Source organism: Muntiacus reevesi, chromosome 1 (genome assembly GCF_963930625.1).
Source record: "Muntiacus reevesi chromosome 1, mMunRee1.1, whole genome shotgun sequence".
NCBI classification, from domain to species: Eukaryota; Metazoa; Chordata; class Mammalia; order Artiodactyla; family Cervidae; genus Muntiacus; species Muntiacus reevesi.
This window is the reverse complement of record NC_089249.1, coordinates 192,073,601-192,088,832: the sequence shown is the minus strand read 5'-3', so window position 1 is coordinate 192,088,832 and position 15,232 is coordinate 192,073,601. Positions and strand designations below refer to the sequence as shown.

General features: G+C 43.4%; 1 pseudogene; it reads right to left on the bottom strand.

Annotated features, from left to right (window-relative positions):
• Nucleotides 1-5,731: 5,731 nt before the first annotated feature.
• Nucleotides 5,732-15,007, bottom strand: LOC136156213 (olfactory receptor 7G3-like; annotated as a pseudogene).
• Between the last annotated feature and the right edge of the window lie 225 nt (nt 15,008-15,232).

Sequence of the window (15,232 nt, the reverse complement as noted above, 5' to 3'; positions counted from 1 at the left end):
GTCAGGGTGTGGTGATGGGGTAATGGTAAAGTAACAGCACACCTTTTGAGAATCAGTCTGACTAATTGGCTATACATTGCAAGTCCCCTCAAAGCCATCCTTGGTTTCCTCAATTTGCTAGTGTAGCTCACAGAACTCAGGAAAATAAGTTACTAGATAACTTCTTTATTACAAAGGATATTAAAGAATACAAATGAACAATCAGATAGATATATACACAGGGCAGCGTCCAGAGGGTCCTCAGCATAGGAGATTCTGTCCTCTGAGAGTTCAGGAAGCTTCACTGTCCCAGCACATAGATGAGTTCTTGCTTTCCAATTCGGAAGCTCCCTGAACCCCAACCTATTAGGTTTGAGGCAAGAAATAAATGGACTCCAGTTGGACATTTAAAATCAGCCAGCCTCCTCTTTAACTTCAGATATGCAGATAAAACCACCCTTATGTCAGAAAGCAAAGAGAAATTAAAGAGCTTCTTGATGAAGGTCAAAGAAGAGAGTGAAAAAGCTGGCTTAAAACTCAACATTCAGAAAATGAAGGTCATGGCATCCAGTCCCATCACTTCATGGCAAATAGATGGGGAAACAATGAAAACAATGACAGACTTTATTTTGGGGAGCTCCAAAATCACTGCAGATGGTGACTGCAGCCATGAAATTAAAAGACACTTGCTCCTTGGAAGAAAAGCTATGACAAACATAGACTGCATATTAAAAAGCAGAGGCGTTACTTTGCCAACAAAGGGCTGTATAGTCACAGCTATGCTTTTTCTAGTAGTCATGTATGGATGTGAGATTCGGACCATAAAGAAGGCTGAGCACTGAAAAAATTAATGCTTTTGAACTGTGGTGTTGGAGAAGACTCTTGAGAGTCCCTTGGACTGCAAGGAGATCAAACCAGTCAATCCTAAAGGAAATCAATTCTGAATATTCATTGGAAGGACTGATGCTGAAGTTGAAATTCAAATACTCTGGCCACCTGATGGGAAGAACCGACTCATTAGAAAAGACCCTGATGCTGGGAAGGATTGGAGGCATGAGGAGAAGGGGACAACAGAGGACAAGATGGTTGGATGGCTTCCTCAACTCAATGGAAATGAGTTTGAGCAAGCTCTAGGAGATAGTGAAGGACAGGGAAGCCTGGTGTGCTGCAGTCCATGGGGTTGCAAAGTCGGACACGACTGAGCAATTGAACAACAAGCCTCCACTTTGCATTTCCTGAGGCAAGAGATAGGTGGGCTCCAGTTGAGGAATTTAGAAACAGCCCCATGTTTGGTCTCAGAAATGGAAGTAACAACTGAAACAGGGTTAATAGCCAAGTTTTATCTCTTGTAAACACCTCAAGGGAATAATCATGGCAAGGACAAAGAGAGGCAAAAACCATGTCTGAGTAAAGGATAAGGGAGACACTACACATGGCAAAAAGTCTCCTTGCAGTCAGAAGTCAAAGGGTAATTCCAGGCAATAATGAGTCTTGCTCCTCCCAGAAGCCTTCACTTGTGGAATTTCCCTGTTAGTTCCATGGTTAAGACTCTGTGCTTCCAATGCAGAAGGACAGGGGTTCCACCCTGGTTAGGGAACTAAGATTCCACATGATACAGCATGTCTGCATCTTCTCAGCATTTTCTAGCAGCACAGGTAAAACTCGCTATTTTCACTCACTTTTATATGTTAATATTTGAGCCAGGCATATAAATGCCTCGTCTACTATAAGACACCTTTGTGTGTGTGCTCAGTTGCTTATTCACGTCCGACCCTTTGTGACCCCCATGGACTGTAACCTGCCAGGCTCCTCTGTCCATGGGATTCTCCAGGCAAGAATATTGAAGTGAGTTGCCATTTCTTCCTCCAGGGGATCTTCCCAATCTAGGGATCAATCCTGCGTCTCTATGTCTCCTGCATTGGCAGACAGTTCTTTATCTCTAGGGCAAACTGGCAAACCCACATGCTACAGGGGTTTGCAAAACAACAAAGAACAACAAAAGCAAAAGTTTATTAACCCCTTCTTAGAGTAATTTATATTTATATATATCTAATAGCTTAGTATTTTTATGCATTTAATAAGACACATAGAAGTATAGAGGAAACAAATTATATTAAAATATTAAAGAAAGCAAAAAAATGTATTTTATACTTGAAAGTCGCTAAGAAAGTAAATCATAAATGCTCTTACTACCAAAAAAATGTGGTAATTATGTGGCATGGTAGAGATGCTGGCTAATAGTAGGATTGTAACCGTTTTGCAAGATATAAGCATTTTGCAAATCAGCACCTTGTACACATTACACTTACCCAAGAAAGAAACAGCTGCATGTATACTAGGAGAGGAAAGGGCTCCAGAGTGGTGAGTCAGACACTGGTGCTGGTTTTCCCCTTGGGGTGGTCTACAAGGGAAGCCGAGGGACCAGTGTGAGCTTTAAGTTCTGCAGGATCAGGGGTGAACAGTGAGGGTAAAGATCCCCCTTTAGGCTAGCACCCCAAAGCAATGTCTCTGGGGAATAGGGAGGGACAAAAAGCAGACCAGTATGGACTTCAGCCAGGTTTCCCACCACCTGGGAGATGCAGGAAAACCTTGGATAACTACGGTGCATTACTATCTCAGATGGTGAAGACTCTGCCTTCCATGTAGGAGACCCAGGTTCAAAGCCCACGTCAGGAAGATCCCTTGGAGAAGTCAAGTGAAAGTCATTTAGTCATTTCCGACTCTTTGAGACCCCATGGACTGTATTCCCCATGGAATTCTCCAGGCCAGAATACTGGAGTGGGTAGCCTTTCCCTTCTCCAGGAGATCTCCCCAACCCAGGGATTGAACCCAGGTCTCCCGCATTGCAGCCGGATTCTTTACCAACTGAGCCACTAGGGAAGCCCAGAAAATGCCAAAAGGAGGAATAATAACATCAACCAGATAAGGAAAAGCAATTGGACAATCTTGGGGTGGCTGGGGATACAAGGCTTCAAGGAAGCCCATGCCTTCCATGGAAACTGTCGCTAGACCAGCCATGACTTTCATCCATTGTGCATCCATCTATTTTGACCATGTGTGGATAGGAGTCTTGTTCTCTCCAACCACTGCTAAAGGCATTCATTCTGTTGATTTCACGTTTTGACCCTGCCACTGCTTCAACTGCTGGGATTTCAAGCATCAAGGCTGTTCAAAGCAAGAATGCATGAGTCACTTGGAGCAAGATGCACTAGAACAGGAGAGAGCTGGTACTTATTAAAGCACACTACAGAGAATACAGGGGCAGTAGGCAATGCCTAGACTATGACATGCGTGTGTGCATGCTAAGTCACTGCAGTTGTGTCTCTTTGTGACCCCATGGACTGTAGCGCATCACACTCTTCTGTTCATATGATTTCCCATGTGCTCGCTTCGGCAGCACATATACATATGACTTCCCAGGCAAGAATACTGGAGTGGTTTGTCATTTCCTTCTCCATATTGTGGAATACTTAGAACACAAAGAGGGCAGGACCCTAATATAAAAAACATCCATGTCCCACCTTTCTGGGCTTCCAAGGTGATACTAATGGTAAAGAGACCACCTGCTCATGCAGGAGACATAAGAGACCTGGGTTTGATCCTAGGGTTGGGAAGATCCCCTGGAGGAGGGCATGGCAACCCACTCCAGTATTCTGGCCTGGAGAATCAACCTTTCTGAATTAAATTCTATACTGGCAATTAATACTAAGATAGTCCAATACTAATTTGTGTAAACTTTTAAATTTATCAATCTTGCTAGAGATTGCTTTATCAGTATTTTCAAGAAACCAAATTTCAGTTTTTTCTCTCTACTACTCCACTTCTTCAAAATTAATTTAATTTGTTCTTTTGTGATCATTGTTTCCTGCTTTCTTCTTTGAGTTTGCTACATTTATTCTTTTTACTACCTTACTATGTTTATTAAATAAAATTTCAAGCTTTAGCACACTTTTTAAGGCTACAATTTTTCCTCTAAAAATTTTTCCCTTGGAGAAGGAAATGGCAACCCACTCCAGGATTTTTGCCTGGAGAATCCCATAGACAAAGGAGCCTGGTGGTCTACAGTCCATGGGGCTGCAAAGAGTCAGATACCACTGAGCAACTAACATTTTCACTTTCACTTTTCACTATCAGACAAAGTAGATTTTAACGCAATAATACACCCAGGGATAACAAAGGTAGCTTCATAAAGATAAAAGACTGAATGCACCAGGAAGACATAACAATTCTGAATTTGTGCTCAGTATCTAATGATTGAACTATGAGCAGAAATAGTTAAATTCAGTGTGTGTGCGGGGTGGGGTGATTTGGCTCAAGAAAGAGGCGATACATGTATACTTATATCTGCCTCTGGGAGATAGTGAAGGACAGGGAAGCCTGGGGCACTGCAGTCCATGGGGTTGCAAAGCATCAGACACCACTTCGCAACTGCACAACAAATAGCTGATTCACCCTGTTGAACCAACATGACATTGCAAAGCGATGCATGAGACGAGTGCTCGGGCCTGGTGCACTGGGAGGACCCAGAGGAGTCGGGTGGAGAGGGAGGTGGGAGGGGGGATCGGGATGGGGAATACGTGTAACTCAATGGCTGATTCGTGTCAATGTATGACAAAACCCACTGAAATGTTGTGAAGTAATTGGCCTCCAACTAATAAAATAAAATTAAAAAAAACAAAAAAACAAAAAAACAAAAAAATAAATAAATAAAATTAAAAAGAAACAGTCAAATTCAATATCACACTGGCTGATTATAACATACATCACTCCATGATTGATACAGGGAGACAAAAAAGTCAGATTTCAACATGATTGACCTAATGGGTGGGCATATACAGAAAATGCACTCGATCACTGCTGAAATGATCTTTAAGCACAAACAGATCATCTACTAAGTTTGACCACAAGTGTGCATAACACACTTAAATTTCAAAGAATTTAAAGTGTGCAGAGTATGTTCTCTAGCCACAATGCAATGATACTAAAAGCCACTAACAAAGGCATAAAAATAGGTCCTCCATATATTTGGAAATGAAGAAGCGCACTTCTATATAATTCATGGAGGAAAGAAAAATTCTCAATTGACTTTATTCTAATCAGTTTCTCTGTATAGATTCCAGCAGAAAAGAGGAAAATGAAGATGACTCGAAAGGAAGCAGATGAAATGAGAATTGGTTTATCAACATATCATGCTAAAGCAAATGCGTGTTCACAAGCATACAAACACATGAACTGCACATCTGATAATAATGACTTTTTCCTCCAGCTTTATGGAGATTAACTGACTTCTGTTAGCACCTGATAATTACACATTTGATTTTACTAGTGCTTAATCTAGATAAATTTCTATACACATGTATTTCCTGTTTCACTATTAAGTATGCAATATTTTGACTATTTTATAGATATCAAACTGAACTCAGTTAAGTTGTTTGATAAATGACAGGTAGTAAAACACAAGATAGAAGGATTTTGGGGGGAGTATGGATTTCAGCAAACTGGGAGATCTTAGTTCCCCCATCAGGGATCAAACCCATTCCCCTTGAAGTGGAAGCATGGAGTCCTAACCACTGGACTGCTAGGGAATTCCCAGGATAGTAGGATTTAATACAAAGATACTTGACTTGAGAACCCATGATTAACCACTTTACTAGGAGAATTAAATTTTGGAAGAACCAGAAATTCTGGCATACCCAATATTTCATTCTCTTTGACTCATTCTAGAAGCCCACACCAAAAGTTGATGACAGAATCATGAAAAAGAAAACGTTCTGGAGATGAATTTCCTCAAGGCTACCTTTAAGTCTCTGTTCCTCAGGCTGTAGATGAAGGGGTTTATCACTGGAGTAATCACAGTGTAACCACTGAGGCCACTGCCCTCCTCCGGGGGGAGAGAATTGCTGCAGAACTAAGGTACACCCCAACACAGGTCCCATAAAATAAGAAAATAACAGAGAGGTGAGACCCACAGGGGGAAAAAGCTTTGTACCTCCCACCAATGGATGGGATTCTCTGGATGAAGGAGACAATCCAAGTGTAAGAGAAAATTATGCCTGAGAGAGGACCAACACGTAACAGGTTAGTCACCAGATACACCAGTACGTCATTGATAAGAGTATCTAAACAGTTTGAGGATCTGAGCAAGTTCATAGAAGTGGGGGATCTTCAAGTCTGTGCAGAAGCTCAGATGCAACACCGTCAGACTGTGGATCAGGGCAATCAGAGTGCTAACGAAGAAAGAAAGAGGCAGCAGCAGACCACAGAGACAGGGGTTCCTGATGATCATGTGGTACAGTGGGGGCAGATGGCCATGATGGTCAGGAGTAAATAGTCCATACACATGAAAACCATGAAAAAATACACCTGAGTGAGGCAGCCTGCATAGGTGATGGCTTTGTTCTCTGTCTGGATGTTCGACAGCATCCTGGGGACTATAGTGGGAATGAAAGAGATGTCAACAAAGGACATGGGAGAGGAAGAAGTACATGGGCCTGTGAAAGTGGACGTCAGAGCTGACAACCAGGATGATGAGCAGATTCCCAAAACTGGCGACCAGGTACATGGACAGGAAGAGGCCAAACAGGAGGGGCTGCAGGTCTTCATTATCAGAGAGGCCCAGGAGGAGGAATTCTGAGACGTTTGGTTTTCTGATTCCATGTTGTTGATGAGTGTACTGGAAAATATAGACATGAGTTACTATGAAATGGATACACAGACATCATTTGTTTGAGAGAAACTTTTCTTCTATGCCTTAAATTCAAAAAATATTAGGGACTTCCCTGGTGGTCCAGGAATTAAGACTCCATGCTTCCACTGCAAGGGGCACAGGTTCAACCCCTGGTTGGGGAACTAGGAACTTGCATGCTGGGTAGGGCAGCCAAAAATTTTTATTCTTCCCTTCAAGTTCCTCCACTCATTTCCTCCTTCTCCAAGTAATTTTTGAATTTCTAAATACTGTACGTTTTTTCCAATACTAAAATTACAACATGAAAACAGGTGCTATTGTTTTTTTTTCTAGGAACCATCATGGGCTTCTCAGGTGGTGCTAGTGGTAAAGAACCCGCCTGCCAATGCAGGAGATGTCAGAGATGTGGGTTTGATCCCTGGGTCAGGATGGTTCCCTGGAGGAAGGCATGGCAACCCACTCCAGTATTCTTGCCTCGTGAATCCCATAGACTAAGGAGCCTAGCAGGCTACAGTCCAAGGGTCACAAAGAGTCGGACATGACTGAAACAACTTAGCACGCACGCATGCATCATGCCTTCAAAGTACTTTATTTTCTCAGTGTTAATTTATTTATTTGGCTGCATCTGGTCTTAATTGCAGCACTTGGAATCTTTAGTTGTGACATGCAAACTCTTAGTTGAAGTATGTGGGATCTGGTTGCCAGACTAGGAATCGAACCTGGACCCCCTGCATTGCGAGCACAGAGTTTAGTCACTAGACCACCAGGGAAATCCCAAGGCATTTTAAAATCTATAATTAAATTCTGGTCAGTTCTTCATACAGATCAAGCCTGGTTAAGAAGTGAAAGTGAAAGTGGCTCAGTCATGTCTGACTTTTTGAGACTCCATGGACTATACAGTCCGTGAAATTCTCCAGGCCAGAATACTGGAGTGGATAGCCTATCCATTCTCCAGAGGATCTTCCTGACCCAGGAATTGAGGCGGGGTCTCCTGCGTTGCAGGCAGATTCTTTACCAGCTGAGCTAACAGGGAAGCCCTGAAGCCTAGTTGGATGACTTTATTTTCTCAGAGGATTTTTACCTCTGTGGTTAACCTTATACTGAGCCTGCTCAGATTTGCAAATCTCAGGTATTGCTGGAAATTATAAACTCAGATTCTCTTATATCTCAATGTAAAAAATAATATCATTAATTCATTCCTTTAAATATTCTAACGCTATTGCACTGTGGGGAACAATCTGCAAGCTATTTTGCTAGGTTAAAAAAATAGTATGATTACTAGTGTGCAGACAATATGTTGAGGAATAATATAGATGTCTATCTGTGCATAAAATTTCTCTTCAAGAATCTATACAAAATCAGTGCAATGTTAGCCTCAAAAAGAGGCCTTTACTGCTAAGAAACAGGAGTAAAAGGTACATTTTTCACTGTTTTTGGTACCTTTTGAATTTTGAGCCACGTAAACGAACCTCTTCAAAAAATTAACTTTTTTTTTTTTTTTGCTTGATTTTCCTTGACCAAGATTTCTCAAAAGCCTAATGATATTTTCTAACTCCTGGCATCATAAGTCTGAGACAATTGTGGTTATTCTCTAATATTTGGTAACTTTCCTTTCTTTTAGAAGAAGGTACTATGATTTACCTTTTTCATTATAAAAATGATTTGTAACTCCTCAACAAATGTGATTCTGGTGGCTCAGTGGTAAAGAATCTGCCTGCCAACACAGGGGATCTAAGTTTGATCCCTGGGTCGGGGAGATCCTTAAGAGAAGGAATGGCAACCCAGTCCAGTATTATTGCCCGGGAAACCCCATGGGAAATCCCATGGAGACTTGTGGGCTACAGTCCATGGTGTCGCAGAGTCAGACATGACTCAGCAACCAAGAACAAGCTAACAAAATGAAAGGTTTCAATTTATAAATTAAAAAAAAAAGAAGAAGGGTGCTTGTCAGGGGATGGGAGGATGGCAGAATGGCGGGGGGTGGGGGGTGTGGGTGGTGTTCAGTGTTTCAAGAGGACCAAGAATCACTTTTGAAAGATGAAAAGTGTTCTGGAGATGAATGGTGGTGATGGTTACACAAAAATGGAATTGAACTCAATGCCACGAAACTGCATACTTAAAACAGTTATGAGTACATTTTATTTTCTATATTTTGTCACTACTAAAAAATAAATGAATTAAAAAGTAATGAAGGAACTCTTTCTGATTTGCTTACTCATGGGCTTGTCCTCTGTGCTTTGAGAAATCAGCCAGCTGCCCCCTCATTACCTGAACTTCATGGATGTTCTTAGGAACACAGCCCCACCCCCACTTTTGCTTCAGGCTTCTCCCTCAGTCAGGGAATTCTGCAGATCAGGAAATATTTAACACCACTCACGGAGACGCAGATCTTACCTCCTCCCGTTCTTGGTAGAATCACATCAGAGTCAATAGCACAGGGCTCCTCCTTCCCTTCCTGAAATAAGGGGATGCATTGGAGCCGCCTGAAATTCTCAGAAAATATGAAGTATTGATTTCTTTCGAGTAGCAAATTGGTCCATAAAATTTCAGGGTGAGAGAATGGGGTCAGCAGAGCCAGGAGCAATTGAAAACCTGGTGCCAAGGGACTTGGAAATAGGCCAGAAAAATCGAGAGGCCCATTAGACAGTGACTCTCAGTCTTGACCATGTGTCAGAGTCACCTGGAGGGTTTCTTAAAACAGAGGTTGCTGGGTGCCACCCCAGTTTCAGCATCTCCAGGTGAAGTCTGAGAAACTGCATTTCAAAGAATTCCCCAGGTAATGCTGATAGAACTGGTAGAACCTGCTGCATAATTTTCAGGTCCCACTGCAAAATGAAAATTTGGAACCCCAAGTTGAGAAAATGTCAAGACAGTGATAGCAGAGCATTCAACCAAGCGCAGGGTCCTCTGTGGCCCTTCTGATTACACACCCACAAACCCAGCCCTGGCTACTGGTCACATTATTCAAGGGACACATTATTTTTCTAATATTTTTTTATTTCTATGTATTTCTTTGGGATTCCCTGGTGGCTCAGATGTAAAGAATCTGCCTGCAGTGTAAGAGACCTGGCTTGAACCTTGGGGTGGGGGTGGGGGGTGGGGGCGGTGGCAAAGATCCCCTGGCGAAGGAAATGGCAACCCACTCCAGTATTCTTGCCTGGAGAATCTCATGGACAGAGGAGCCTGGTGGGCTACAGTCCATGGGTTTGCAAAAGTCAGATACAACTGAGCAACTAACACAAACATACACATTTATTTATTTATATGGCTGCACCAGGTCTCAGTGTGAGATCTTTAATTGGAGCATGTGGGACCTAGTTCCTTGACCAGGGATCGAACCTGGGCCCCCTGCATTGGGAGCATGAAGTCTTAGCCATTGGATCAGCAGGGAAGTCCCAACACATTTCTACTTTTTTCTTTTTTAATTTTTTGGCCATGCCACACAGCATGCAAGATCTTAGCTCCCTGACTAGGGATTGAACCTTAGGCCCCTGAAGTGGAGGCATAGAGTCTTAACTCCTGGACCACCAGAGCAGTCCTAGGGACACATTTTGAGAACCGTTGGTTTAGATTCCCTGCTTAATTAACCCAAGACTACATCCAAATGAGACTAATAGTGATAATGATAATAGTAATAATGTTTCCCCTTTCCTTTAGAACTTACAAGGGTTTCTCTATCTCCAGGATGGTCCCATAGAAGACCACAGGGGCTGAGTTTCTCCCCAGGAGGTAGATGTTGAAAACAAATTGATGCTTGAAAATTTCAAGGAGACAGTCATACATGCAGTTTCCGGATAAGACACATTCACTAAGATGGTATCTTCCTTTCTGGTCTTGTAAGTATAAGATTGTACTGACAGGGGACGGTGGAGGGGGGGCAGTTTACAGATTTGCGTTGTTTTTTTTTTTTTCTGGCCCTTGGAGAGTTATCTCCAAAGTTCCTCATTAGCCAAATTGCTCTCTCTTCACTTCAGTCCTGCAGCAGAAAGAAGAAAACTACTGGCTTGCTAATTCCCTGAGTGGGATAAGCATGTGGCCTTTCCTCTTACCTCTCTTAGGTACCAAAGTTCACAGCCCAGGTTGGTCCAGATGCCCAACAGCAGAGATAGTCGTCCTTTACAGAGTACCTCTCCCTTATCAAGGAAACAGTCTCCCAAAATGAGCCATTCCTGGTCATCTTCATGGTTGTTGCTATTACTCCTATTGACTTGGAAGTGACTCTTAACTGGCTCTTTTGTTAAACTCAGTAAAGTTTTGTTGTTGTTGTTGTTGTTGTTTTGTTTTTTTGGTGATGTATTTTGTAATGTGTGTGTGCGTTCAGTTGCTTAGTCATGTCTGACTGTTTTTGACCCCATGGGTTGTAGCCTGCCAGGCTTCTCTGTCCATAGGATTTTCCAGGCAAGAACAGTGGAGTGGGTTGCCATTTCCTTCTCCAGGGGATCTTCCTGACTCAGGGATCAAACCAATATGTCCTAGGTTTCCTGCATTGGCAGGTGAATTTTTTACCACTGAGCCACCTGTGAACGTGAAAGTTGCTCAGTTGTGTTCAACTCTTTGTGACCCCATGGACTGTAGTCCATGGAATTCTCCAGGCCAGAATACTGGAGTGGGTAGCCTTTCCCTTCTCCAGGGGATCTTCCCCACTCAGGGATCGAACCCAGGTCTCCTGCATTGCAGGCAGATTCTTTACTAGCTGAGCCACCAGGGAAGCCCAAGAATACTGGAGTGGGTAGCCTATCCCTCTCCAGCGTATCTTCCCGACCCAAGAGTCAAACTGGGGTCTCCTGCATTGCAGGCAGATTCTTTCCCAACTGCGCTATTAAGAAATATTTTATAATACATATTAAAATATTTGACTTGGCCAAAAAGTTCATTCAAGGGATTTTCCTGGTGGCCTAGTGGCTAAGACTCACAGCTCCCAATGCAAGGGGTCCAAGTTCCATCCACGGTCAGGAACTAGATCCCACATGACATGACTAAGACTCAATGCAGTCAAATAAATAAAAAATAAACATATGCATTTTTAAAAGTTCATTCGGGTTTTTCCATAACATCTTATAGAAAAACCCAAATGAACTTTTTGGCCAAGCAAAAAATATAGTCTTTAAAATACTGTCTGCGGAGAAGGAAATGGCAACCCACTCCAGTATTCTTGCCTAGAGAACCCCATGGCCAAAAGGGCCTGGGGGTCTATGATCCATTGGGTCACAACTTAGTGACTACACCACAACAACCGTAACAACAAACACACAATCAGGCAGATTATGACTCAGCGAAATACCTTTTCATGAAAATGTGGCATAAAATGGAGAATGAAGAGACCTAGCAATGTGGAATGTAGAGTTTTGTAAGAAAAAAAAATGTGAGTATAGAATAACAACAAACACACAATCAGGCAGATTATGACTCAGCAAAATACCTTTTCATGAAAATGTGGCATAAAATGGAGAATGAAGAGACCTAGCAATGTGGAATGTAGAGTTTTGTAAGAAAAAAAAATGTGAGTATAGAATAATAGTTGTTAATATTCAAACAATAAAGTCCATGGTTAAAGGGAAAAAAAAAATACTGTCTGCATCCTGTTTTGGAAACACTAATGAGTACGTCTCTACAGTTTCTAGATTTTTGCATCAGGAGCACCTGTTCAGGTGCCTTCCTCCGACACTCCTGCTGGGGCCAGGCTTCTTGATTTGGGGCTTTTCTCATTTGTGACACTCACCTATGACTGTACTGAGATCCAAGACTCTTGTGATTATTTGATGATGAAAGGCCATTTGGCTCTGAAAAATGCAATTACAAGAGAACAGTTTTTGCTGAGCATAACTTAACACAGTGCCAGACCCTAATAGGAGCTGATAACGTATTACTGATGTGAGTCAAGAAACTGTTCCAACCCATGAGTTAGGTGCCATAATGATTTATGACCACAGTAGAGGTGAAGCGGTCTTCCCTGGTGGCTCAGACGGTAAAGAATCTGCCTGCAGTGTAGGAGACCTGGGTTCCATCTCGGGGTTGGGATGATCCCCTGGAAAAGGGAGTGGCTACCCACACCAGTATTCTTGCCTCAGAAATCCCATGGACAGAGGAGCCTGGTAGGCTACAGTCCACGGGGTTCCAAAGAGTCGGACACGACTGAGCGACTTCACTCACTTTCAGGCTTCCCTGGCGGCTCAGATGGTAAAGAATCTGCCTGCAGTGTAGGAAACCTGGGTTCGATCTCTGGGTCGGGAAGATCCCCTGGAGAAAGGAATGGCAGCCCACTGGAGTATACTTGCCTGGAGAATCTCATGGACAGAGGAGCCTGGCGGGCTACAACCCACGGTTGCAAACAGTCGAAAATGACTGACGACTAACACACAGGACTGGAGATGGAGATTGAAGGAGAGAGGGAGGGGCTCGTTGAAAACTAGTTTGTGGGCGGGGCTGGGGCTGGGGTGGGGCTGGGAATGAGGGTGGGGTGGGCAGTGTAAGTGAAAGGTGGAGTAGGGGAGTGTCTTGAAACTTAACAAACTGCTTTAAATAATTGCAGTATAAATTTAGAAAAAAAAGATTTCAATAACAGGAAAAGATGAGGCAGGAAATGTTTGTCATCAGGCACATTGAGGAGGGGTGGGGATTGACAGTAGAGCAAACAAGTTTTAGTACTGGCGGTGGTGGACAGGTGGTGGTGGTAGTGGTGATTTAGTCGCTAAGTCGTATTTGACTCTTGAGACACCATAGACTGTAGCCCGCCAGGCTCCTTTGTCCATGGGATTTCCCAGGCAAGAGTACTGGAATGGGTTGTCATTTCCTTCTCCAGAATATCTTCCCCAAACTCGGGGACTGAATCCAGGCCTCGCACATCCTCTAAGTCACCAGGGAAGCCCTTTATTTGCATTATCACCCTCCAACAGAGAACAACCTACATTATTATTATTTTACTTGAGGACAGGAACACATGACTTCTACATAATTTTTATCAGGCCCAGGGCTAGAGAGAAAGTCAGATTTGAATGCATTAAGTGAAACTCCATTCACAAGGCTGCTGCTGCTGCTGCTAAGTCACTTCCGTCGTGTCCGATTCTGCGCGACCCCATAGACGGCAGCCCACCAGGCTCCCCCGTCCCTGGGATTCTCCAGGCAAGAACACTGGAGTGGGTTGCCGTTTCCTTCTCCAATGCATGAAAGTGAAAAATGAAAGTGAAGTCGCTCAGTCGTGTCCGACTCCTCGCGACCCCATGGACTGCAGCCCACCAGGCGCCTTTGTCCATGGGATTTTCCAGGCAAGTGTACTGGAGTTGGGTTGCCGTTGCTGCACCTAAACCTTATTCTTTTCTGCCAAGCCAACCTGCATTCAGGGAGCTGAATTTAGGAGAAAGGCAAACTCTATATGGGGCTTCCCTTGTGGCTCAGCTGGTAAAGAATCTGCCTCCAATGCGCGAGACCTGGGTTCAATCCCTAGGTTGGGACGATCCCCTGGAGAAGGAACTGCTACCCACTCCAGTATTCTGATCACAAAGAGTCAGACACGACTGGGCGACTTTCACTTTAAACACTCTATATATGGACGGATTGACTGAAATTTCTCATAAATAAAGGTTCTCACTGTCTTAAGTCAATTCAGCCTAGGTTGTGTGAAACCTAGGTTGTGTCAAGGTCTCCACAGGAGTTTCATCTTCCCAAAGAGTGTCTCTGTTCAACTACTACCAGTCATTCAGGTATGCCATTACCATTTACTTTTCTTCTAGCATTCACTATCTACAAAAGCCGTCTTACTTATTTGATTTTCCTGTGTGTATGTAGCGTTTTTGTTTTTTGTTTGTTTGTTTTTTACATTCCTGGTATTCAGAATAATGCATGGTATACAGTAATACTCAATAAACATTAGTTCAATGAATGAAAATTATTCTGTAAAAATACACAATTTATTTTTAAAATACGCAACAATTTAGACTTCCGTAGGCAGCGAACCGTTCTATAGAATTTACTGAATGCAATCGACCCTGGGATCTGCAGATCCGCAATCAGTCGAATCTGCAGTTGCGGAATCCGCAGAATCAGAGTGGTTGGCGATTGGTCGAATCTGCAGTTGCGGAACCCGCAGTTCCGGAACCGCAGAAGCGGAACCCTGCGGATGCGGAACCCTGCAGATGCGGAACCCTGCGGATGCGGAACCCTGCAGATGCGGAACCCTGCGGATGCGGAACCCTGCGGATGCGGAACCCTGCAAATGAGGAACCCTGCAGATGCGGAACTCGCCGAATCCGAGGACAGGATGTAAATTACACCGTGTTCCAGAGGGCCTCGAATATTCCTGGCTTTTGGTGTGGGTGGAGTGGTGGTCTTGGAATCAGTCCTCCGCATATACCAGGGAAGGCTGAACTTGCTTGTTTACTTGACAATTGAATAATTAGGGTAAACAGGCTTTCCTTGTAACGGAGTTGGTAAGGAATCTGCCTGCTAGGCAGGAGACCCAGGTTTGATTCCTGGGTTGGGAAGATACCCTGGAGAAGGAAATAGCAACCCACTCCAATATTCTTGCCTGGAGAATCCCATGGACAGAGGAGCCTGGTAGGCTACAATCTATGG